Here is a 10,157-nt window from a genome sequence, read left to right on the forward strand (position 1 = left end):
ATTAGCCAATTATCTTCTTAGTACTTGAAACCAATGATTTAGTTTTTACCTGATGGAGTTCTTCTAAGTGGAGGTAATTTGAGTAACATATATAGGAATGTTATTTTTAGGCAGGTGCTACTCGTTTGCTTCTTGGAGACATCTTTGTCTTCTGCATTATTAGAAATGTCTTTAGATCGTTCCTGAGATGCTGTAAGATGTACTTCATCATGTCTAGTTGTGTTAAAAATATCTGGCTTCCCTTCATTCTTTTAAGATGTTCTTTTCTTATTCTAGACCATGCTTTGCTTCTCTTTAATGTCAATTGTGTGATTCTAAAAAAAGAATGGAAAAGTCAGTATTTCAGTCTTATCTATATCATGTAGTATTTGTTCTCTTTCCACAACACACTCTTTCCACAACTGTGCATCTAAATTATCTGTTTTTTTCCTTATATTCAGTAAATAAGATTGAAGTGATAGAATTGTTTCTGATGCATTCACCGAACTTTTCTTTGAAGCTTTTTTATGTTCCTTGCTAGCTGTAACTCATTTTGTGTTTTACTTTTTGGCGTCTTATCCTTACAGACTGTTTCACCCTAAATCATTCTAAGTCATATGTCTGTGTGATTCCTCTCTGATTTTTAGGCTTATTAAAGAGTTATGTGAAAATTGCAGAGCAAACTGAAAGGGATTTGGGAACAATGCACAAGATAAAGATTTACAATTACTAATGTGCATCATTTTCTCTGAATTGTACAACAGCTAGGATAAACACCACCTGTCTTTCAAGGTTACTAGAAATATCAAGATGATTTGATTGTGGTGGCATATACAAGGACAGTTGAGTCATAATGCCTAGATCATTGTGAACTCTTTTTCCACCCGGGGGCACGTATGACCATTCTGGAATCAAAGCTTACCTTAGGAAATCCTGAGGGGCCTTATGCTGGTCATACTTGACTGTCTTTTGCAGATCTTAGAATTAATCCAATTGGAATTAAATTAAATTGCAATTACCATTTGATTTAATTGCAGTTAAATTATATGTAGGCTAAGTAGCAAAAATGAGGTAATGTCATTCTCAACAGACCTTGGGGAAAAAAGTTGGAAATGACCTTTTCCACTGTGAATGATACAAGCAGCCTCATTATTACAGTCTGCTCCGTAGACTTCTGGGAGATTACTGACTTCTCGGAAAGAAGAAATTTTGAGGATAAAGAAACTATTTTGGATCAGAAATGGTGTATCAAACTGTGTAAGTTAAGTGAATGGATCTTAGTATATTTACAGTGAGTCTGTTCTATTTGCCATAAAACATAAGCTGTATCTTACCAACATGCAATAGGAATGACTCTCCACTGTTAAACTATGAGTTAAAACTGTTAAGGCTTTATTAAAGAAAACTGCAAATAGTGAAGAAAATATACGGCAAGCTATTCATTCTGGGAGTGAAAAGAGATACTACTGACAGTTTGTTTCATCTGTAGTTTAGCAGAGTGGTCATTACTGTTTCCCAGGTGGGCCAGGGCTGCAAAGAATGTTAGGAGGAGCTACAGCAAAGAAAGTACGAAAGACCAAAGCTTGCAGCTGCTTCTACTAGACTTGCATAAATAAACATAGATGTTACTTGAAGGAAAATAGAAGAAAAAGACAATCAGAAATGCAGAACAGAAATGTAATTTCGAAATTTTTCAAATTACAAGGGAAGAAAAAGCTCTTTCTGTAGCCTGAGATTGTAAAACAGTATTTTTTTCTCTTCACATGGATAATAAAACATTTTAAACCATGTAATAGAACAATGATTATGTAAGTAGGCCATGGTATTTCTGTTTAATTACCCCATTTTGAACAAATATTCAACAGGTAAGGTTCTAGTGGATAGCTCCTCAACAGAGGAATTGTAGTGTGATTGCATATTTACATGTCAGATGATGTTGAGAAAGTGCTTAACAAGAGGGGACACTCAGTTGAGGAAGAAACAAATCCTCGGTTTTACAGTGGGTTGCTCACTGTATCATCCTCCCTTAAGCTTGAGCACTGAATTCTCTCTCTGCCATGCTTTAGATGTCTTGGCAGTTTTGCCAGTTCTTAAGCACGAGCAGCTTGGTGAAAAGGATCCACACCCAATGGGAAGCCTCTCTGTCTTGAGTTCAGTGTCACTGCTGCCTGGTTCCATTGAGGCTACTGCTGGAGATCCAGATGCAGGTCTGGTTATTATTGTGTTCCTGAGCTTCATTATTTTGAGGTGGTGCTGGTGCATGCAAGCTTGGTTCACAATCTTGGCTGTGTGCAGCTGGATACTGGTATTGTATTTGGCAGCACTGCGTAAACCCCATCCACTTGGTGAAGTCATCTAAAATAATTATACTTTTAAATCTACAGAGCTGTTGCCAAACCATGTACTCATGAAATACAGATGCTGTGAATTTTCCATTCAGTTTTGCAGCTAATCTGCAATGCACAGAAGGAGAGCGAGTTGCATTATGAAACTTCCCCCTTTTATAACGCAGGAAAGCTTTAATTAGACATAAATGAGTTTGATCAATGAATCATTAACTTCCATTAAACTTTAAGTACATTGCCTGACCTGGCTACTTCATTCTGAATTTAATCTAGTATACACTTGATAATTAGAGTTAAAGGGACAAGGGCTGGAGGCAATCCTCGATCCTTCACACAAAATGGAGTTGAGTCAGCTAATAAGTTAATTTTATAGTCAGTGTGTAAGGACAGAATTGATTGTAAAACATAATATTCCTAGAAAAGCAGATCAGGAAGCAGATTGTAGCTTTATTTTGTTTTCAGACTCACCTCAGGAATTACCTGTTCAGAGTCTGACAGTGTCTTCACAGATCCCATCCTCAGCACAGCAGCTGGAGGATTAAGTTGCATGAATGTGCAGTCCAGAAGCCAGTCTTCAGGGCAAGAAAGCCTCTTATAGCTTTGTGAAAGCAGTGGTAGCTCTCCCTGTGGTTAAGCAAATTATTATAACCTGTCTAGATCCAAGGAGCTGCACAGAGTGAAAGGATGGGACCTTTTCACAGCTTCCAAACTTAGGGAAGATAGAGTCACTCTGCCAGCTTTGCCAGCACCTGTATCCAGAAGATCAATTGGTGTTCATTGTGTGTATTTACTGTTTATATTTTTTCATTTGTAAATTGCAGACTTGGTCACTTAGGTATCTCTACATGATGGTGCTGTGCAATAGAGACATGTTCCTTGGGAGAACTCTATCATGTTAACCTTATATGAGGAATATTTGAATAATCAAAAGAATAGGCAATAATCTATTGTTTAAAAAGAATAGAGGAAGTTCACAGAATCATAGAATGACCAGGGTTGGAAGGGAGCACAAGGATCATGAATCTCCAAACCCCCACCACATGCAGGGCCACCAACCTCCACATTTAAAAGGCTGCCCAGGGCCCCATCCAATCTGGCCCTGAACACCTCCAGGGATGGGGCATCCACAACCTCTCTGGGCAGCCTGTGCCAGCACCTCATCACTCTCTGTAAAGAACTTCCCCCCTGATATCCAACCTAAATCTTCCCTCCCTCAACTTAAAACCATTTCCCCCCCTTCTGGTCCTGCAGTTATCTACCCTTTCAAAGAGTTGATTCCCCTCCTGTTTGTAGGCTCCTTTTAGGTACTGAAAGGCTGCAACGAGGTCACCCCGGAGCCTTCTTTTCTCCAGGGTGAAAAAGCACAGCTTCTTCAGCTTGTCTTTGTAGGGGAGGTGCTCCAGTCCCCTGATCATCTTTGTGGCTCTCCTTTGGACCCTCTCCAACAGCTCTCTGCCTGTCTTGTACAGGGGGCTCCAGACCTGGACACAGTATTCCAGATGGGGCCTCACAAGAGCAGAGTAGAGGGGGACAATCACCTCCCTCCCTCTGCTGGCCACTCCTCTTCTGATGGAGCACAGGATACCATTTGCTTTCCAAGCTGCAAGTGCACACTGCTAGCTCACGTTAAGCTTTTCATCCATCAGGACCCCCCAGTCCTTCTCTGCAGGGCTGCTCTCAAGTCTGTATGGATACCTGGGATTCCTCCGGCCCAAGTGCAAAACTCTGCACTTTGCCATGTTGAACCTCATCAGGTTCACCCGGGCCCACGTTCTAGCCTCTTGAGGTCCGTCTGAATGGCATCCCTTCTTTCCACCATGTCAACCGCACCACTCAGCTTGGTGTTGTCAGCAAACTTGCTGAGGGTGCACTCGATTCCGTCATTGATAAAGACGTTAAAGAGCACCGGTCCCAAGACAGACCTCTGGAGGATGTAGATTATTATCAGCCTCCACCTGTACATAGATCCATTAATCCCACTCTCTGTCTGCAGCCTTATTTCTTATGCATCGAGTGGTCCACCCATCAAATCCACATCCCTCCAATTTATTTCTTGTCTTGCTTTTACACAAGTAAGTTCTCTTATGTCTCTTATCTGAGCTATAGTGTTCTCCTTCTCCTCTGCCTGGATTCAGGCAGTGCTGAGGGATGCTGGAGACCCAAATGTGGACTCCCTTTATCTTGTTTAGTATTTGCTTTGTGCAACCTGAAGTATGTATCTGAAAGTACTTCAGAAAATATTATGTTGTCTGTGTAGAGTGCTGTTGAAACAGATAAAACACTGTAATATCTAAATCTCCAGCCTTTATGTTGGGTTATTATCCTGTTGCTGGTGTCTATGATTGCTCACAAAATGTTAATTTGATGGAATGGAAATCTTCACCAGAGATATGCTCAAATGCATTTGAGGAAAAGGTGCTTGGAAGCTCAGGGTTCTTAACATCTGACTAGTGTGATAAAGAGGAGGATGGACACACTGTCCCTCCCTCAAATGTTTGTTGGTGTGTTAGGTTGCTCTGAAAATGATGTTTCCTATTTATCTTGATGGAAACAACAGAAATAAAGAGCACAACGACACTATTTGATAGAGCAAATTCTCAGCTACAAATCACTAATTTTCAACATAGTCATCACCATTGGCTCTTCAGTTTTGCCAGCAGTCAAAAAGAGCTGTATACCGTGCTCATCAAAATCTGCACCAGTGAATGTGACCTGCTATTTCACAGCCGTTATGTTGCTAAGAAAATGTTACCCATCCATATTCAGTCCCATCTTTCATTGGCCAAAACAGATGGGAGTCAGAAGGTACTAAATCCAGATTATTTGGTGAGTGTGGTAGGACAGTCCAGCAAAGATTGGCAATGTGCTCCAAGGTCTTCAAACTAGTACAGGGCCTGGTATTATCATGTTGCAAGAGAAAGGTTGTCTTCTTCTCTAGCCTGACTCAGAACGTTAAAGCCTTGAGATTAGTCAACATTGAAATGTAGTGATCAAAGTTGATGATTTGTCCAGGTTCAAGAAATCCAGAAAGATCTCTCCCAAAAGACAGTGCATCTTACTTTTTTCATTGAGGGCTGCATCTTGAACTTTTTTTTCAGTGAGGAGTAAACTGTCATTTTGATTCCAACTTCTAGTGTTGACATCACATCACTAGTAAGGATGCAAGCTAGGAAACTGTCACTGTCAGTGAATCCTGCTGAACTTGCATGCAGTGTTCTTTCTGTTCCTGTGTGAGGATTTATGGGACCTACCTGACACAAACTCTGCAATATTTCAACATTGCCATCATGGTTACCAAAGCACTGAAGTTGATATTTATCTTCAGACACAGTTCCCTGGTTATAATCTGATAATTTGATCAGAAGAGTTCATTGAGTCGCTCTTTATTTTGTGGCTTATTTTTGCTTCATCTGTGCTTCCACATCAGGTGCCCCTCTGCTGCATTCTGTCACGTGGCAACAAAATGTAGTGGAACGTTTTTGGGAAGGTTCATCCTTTACTGCCATGCCACTGACAACTGCCTCTGATATCTTGGGCCAACACAATGAAAAAGGAGGGAGTTACTTTCAGATCAACTCTCATATTTATATTACCACTGTGTGTGGATAACAGAGGTCAGAAAAGAGCAAATATGGTTTTGTGTGTATCCAGAAGGAGGTCTTTTTTTTCTTTTTTTCCTTCTTTTTTTTTTACGGGCACAAGAAGTTAAAAGAAATTTTAAGTGTTGGACAGACACTTCAAATGATGATCAAGTTTTGTAAATGGCTCTAAACATTCTGACCCATGCCTTTCACATTTCTTCAGTCACTGCATTGAGATACTGTCTCTAAATCCCTTGAGAGTGCTGCAGCTTGGGGTCACTGAAGTTCTTCTCTAGGCCTATAATGAGCTATAAAATGACAGGTACTTTTGGGGCTGGGTTTATGTGCTATGTGTTCACTGCTGCCCTGGAAATATCAGCTGAGTAAAGATGAAAGTGGATGCTGATTAGGTACCTATTTAAGAAACCCTGGCCATTCTGTGCAGTCGCATAATGCTACACAGAGGGTGGCTGAATTAAGGTCATACAGGCAACCTTAATACTGCCATTTTGAGACTTTTGAATGCTGGATTATGTGACCTTAATAGTACTATTTCAAAAGTATTTTATTTGGATGTGATTTTATATATTTAGGTCAGACAAAATTGCTAGCAATGTTCTCTGGTTCTAAAATCCACAAATCTATTCTTTTTAATAGCACTGCCAGTATGCAAGAGAGAATTCTGCTAGAGCTGATGAAGACCTCTAAAAATGAGTCCCTTTTGAGTGTTTTAATGACAGTGTTGGAAAATCCTTGTTGGTATGCTCTTAATTTATTTTTTAGATTCTGTACTTCTGTGGGCTCCCATTATAAGTGACAACAGTTTTGGGGGTCATACGGTGTCCTGTTCTCCTGCTCCCTGTATCACCTCTAGTCCAAGACAAGACAGACCAGCAATTTTGCTGTTAACTGATGTGTTACACTGTACACACCGTATAGTGTAAAGAGTCTAGTTCCAGGTTTCTGTAAAACAAAATTCCCAGTGCAGCCTGGTATATAAAAAAAAAAAAAAAAAAAAAAAAAAAAAGCTTTTCTATCAAAAGAATGCCTAACTTTTGCTGTAGTAAACAATGGCTTCTGGTGACCTTTTTTTTTTTTGTATGAGAGATTCTTCCAGATGGATGTTTGCAGTATATTTTGAAGAACTTTGTGGTGAAAATGCTCCACTGATGATCACCATTTTTTGCCATACTGAGCTAGAAATATGAAAGCTTAATTCCTGTCAGCGAAGACAGTGCTCGCAAGGTTATGCAAGTGAGTAGCTGTTTGCTAATGTCAATAAGGGCCCTGGGAACTGAGAAACTTGTTCTCTCTCAGGGTATTCCAACCTGAGCCTTTTTATAATCATTTAAAAGACAATTCAAGTGATAAAATCTATTATTTGTTTTGGAGAAAACGTGTTTTAAGGCATCAAAACTGCTTCATTATTTGAAAATACATTTAGAAAGCATACTTGCTTTTCATAGAGCTCAAAAGACAAATTTCAAGTAACAAAAGACTTCCTAGCAGGTGGTGGATAAACATTTTGCATTTCCAATACAAGTTGGGCTCATCTTTTGCTGCTGTAAGCAGTCTGAATATATAGTTATTTGCCAAAAAGATACAGCAGAAGTTGCTACAAGCCAAATCTGACAATCAGCTTCATCTGTCAGAATGTGACTAAGGAATTTCATTGCTCTGGCTAATACAACCAAACTTTTCTGAACTATATTTAACTATCTGTAACTATCTTTCATCCTGTCATCTCAAACTTGAAAACTTCGTCTCACAGGAATCCTCTTCTTTTGAGTTCATGATGTTTTTTCTCCTCCAGGCCTGCAAAACAGAGGAATAGAAAGGTTTCCAGAAATTATTTACTCAAAACTCAGCCTCTACAAGAGCAACGCCTCAAACCCGCCCTCACCAGAAGCTGCTATTAAGTGGATCTCCATAGCAGCAGTATCCAGCTGCTCTATGCTTGTGCAGTCTGGGGAGTACTAAGCTTCGCAAGAAAATGAAGCGTGTCCAGTTCAGACAGAACCCTCAGAGATTTTTCCTTGCTAGGTTTTTATCTGAGCAAATGTGAACTGTGACATTTTGAAGGCTTGTAACTCACCCAGACTTTGGCAGTCTCAGCAGGATAGGAAAAGTTTTGTTTCGTTTTAGTTTTCTAGTGGTTTTTTTTTTTTTTTTTTTTTAACCCAAAGTAGACCTTGTTTATTTTTTTTTTTCCTCAGGTTTAAATACAGTGTTTCATTTGTATTCTTGTAAATAGCTGAATCATTTTGACTGAAATTTTCCAAAGGTTCAGACTGAGATGAATATTGACAGGGGGAAACTAGCCCAAGTACTGTCAAACAGTAACAAACTGGAGGAAAACAGGAAAAAAAAAAAAAAAGAGAAAAGATATGATGCATGGGGGAGGAGGCAGCCTTAAGAGGTGGTAGCAGTACTCCCAGCTACAACTTGTGTGAGACATGGTAAATACTGGCAAGTTCTAAAAACACTATTTCAGACTTCTTGTGGGTCAAAAAAATACAGGCAGATAGATCATAGCCAGAAAGTCAAAGGAAATGATTGTTCCCTTCTCTTTATCACTTGTGAGGCTGCATCTGGTATTATGTGTTTGGCACTGGATTCTCTGGCACTTTTGGAAACTGGAAGTCCAGTAAATGGCCAAAAAGATTATTGGAGGCTGCATGATGTGTGATGGCAGGCTGAGGGTGTGAGTTAAGTTTTGTAGCAGTCAGAATATACCTGTTGAACAAGTGGTGATGGCCACGTGGTTCTTGATATGACCTGGGAGAAAAAATCCTATGTGCAAAAGGCTTTTATTATTATAAAATATATTTTATATTATAACATAATCTATAATATAATCTATAATATAATTATAAACCAATATATAATATATAAATATATTTATATTATATAAAAATTATTTATTTAAACAAGCAGCTTTTAAGCTAGGCCCACATTCCAATATACAAGGTGCAGAAAGCACACGGCCTTTCCTAGCTACTTTGCAGCACAGCAGTGAGCTTTGTCTGCTCTGTAATGCCTTAATTTCTAGCTGCCAGTTAGTTGTAATAACATCTCACCTACATGTGTGCTTTGAATGCTGTTTAAAGGGCCCTGGAAGATGATGAATAACAAGGCATGTACAGCTCCTGTTTCTACTGTATGTATAGACAAGATAGCTTGGCTCAGGCTGCAGTAAACATCTATTAAGGGGTATGGCCTTCCTGGAGTCTCACCTATCCAGGTTGTTATAGCTGCCACACAGTGGATGTGAGACTTCATACTTGGTCCACCAGAATGGCTGGAGGCTTCTGGTTAGACAGCGGAATCACAGAATTTCAGGTGTTGGAAGGGACCTCTGAAGATCATCTAGTCTGACACCTGGAGTAGATTGCACAGGAGAGAGCCCAGATGAGTTTTAAATATCTCCAGAGAAGAAAACTCCACAACCTCTTTGTGTAGCTTGTTCCAGAGCTCTGTACACCTCAAAATAAATAAGTTCTTACTCATGTTCAGATAGAGCATTCTGTGTTCCAATTTGTGTCCGTTGCCCCTTGCCCTGTTGTTAAGCACCACTGAAAAAAGACTGGCCCCATTCTCTCAGTCTTCTCCAGGCTAAACAGTCCTGGGTCTCTCAGACTTTTCTCATAAGGGAGATGCTCCAAGCCCTTCATAATCTTTGTGGACCTCTACTGGAATCTCTTCAGCAGTTCCCTGTTTTTCTTGAACTGTGGAGCCCATAAACGAACACTGTACTCCAGATATGGTCTCACCAGGGCAGAGCAGAGAAAGATCACCTCCCTTGACTCTCTTTTTAATGCACCCCAGGATACCACATGGCTTCTTGCCACTTCTGGTTCATGGTCAATATGTTGTCCACCAGGACACTCAGGTCCTTCTCTGCAGAGCTCCTCTCCAGCAGGTCATTCCCAGCCTGCACTGATGAATGTGGTTATTCCTCCCTGGGTGCGGGACTCTATGCATGCTGTTGTTGAACCTCATCAGTTTCCTCTCTGCCAAACTCTCCAACCTGTCCAGGTCTCACTGAATGGCAGCACAGCCTTCTAATGTGTCAGCTGTTCTTCTCAGCAAACTCATTGAGGGTGCACTCTATTCCTTCATTCAGGTTATTGATGAAGATGTTAAACGGTGAAAATCCTTCCAAACAGCAAGAATAGATGGCCTCTGCTGTGCCTGCAGCTTTCCACTTGAGAGACACAGCTTAACTGGTCCATAGTTGGCCAAAAGGACA

At 40.2% G+C, this 10,157-nt stretch overlaps 1 long non-coding RNA gene across 1 annotated transcript in view; it reads left to right on the forward strand.

Annotated features, from left to right (window-relative positions):
• LOC116243079 (uncharacterized) overlaps positions 1–8,113 on the forward strand; it is a 46,963-nt gene extending 38,850 nt beyond the window's left edge. Inside the window, exons 2-4 of the long non-coding RNA XR_004169875.2 lie at positions 6,563–6,664; positions 7,013–7,159; positions 7,719–8,113. This is a non-coding gene — a long non-coding RNA (uncharacterized LOC116243079). The remainder of the gene's footprint in view (positions 1–6,562; positions 6,665–7,012; positions 7,160–7,718) is intronic.
• The last annotated feature ends 2,044 nt before the right edge of the window (positions 8,114–10,157 follow it).

Source organism: Phasianus colchicus, chromosome 2, assembly GCF_987193195.1.
Source record: "Phasianus colchicus chromosome 2, bPhaCol1.hap1.1, whole genome shotgun sequence".
NCBI classification, from domain to species: Eukaryota; Metazoa; Chordata; class Aves; order Galliformes; family Phasianidae; genus Phasianus; species Phasianus colchicus.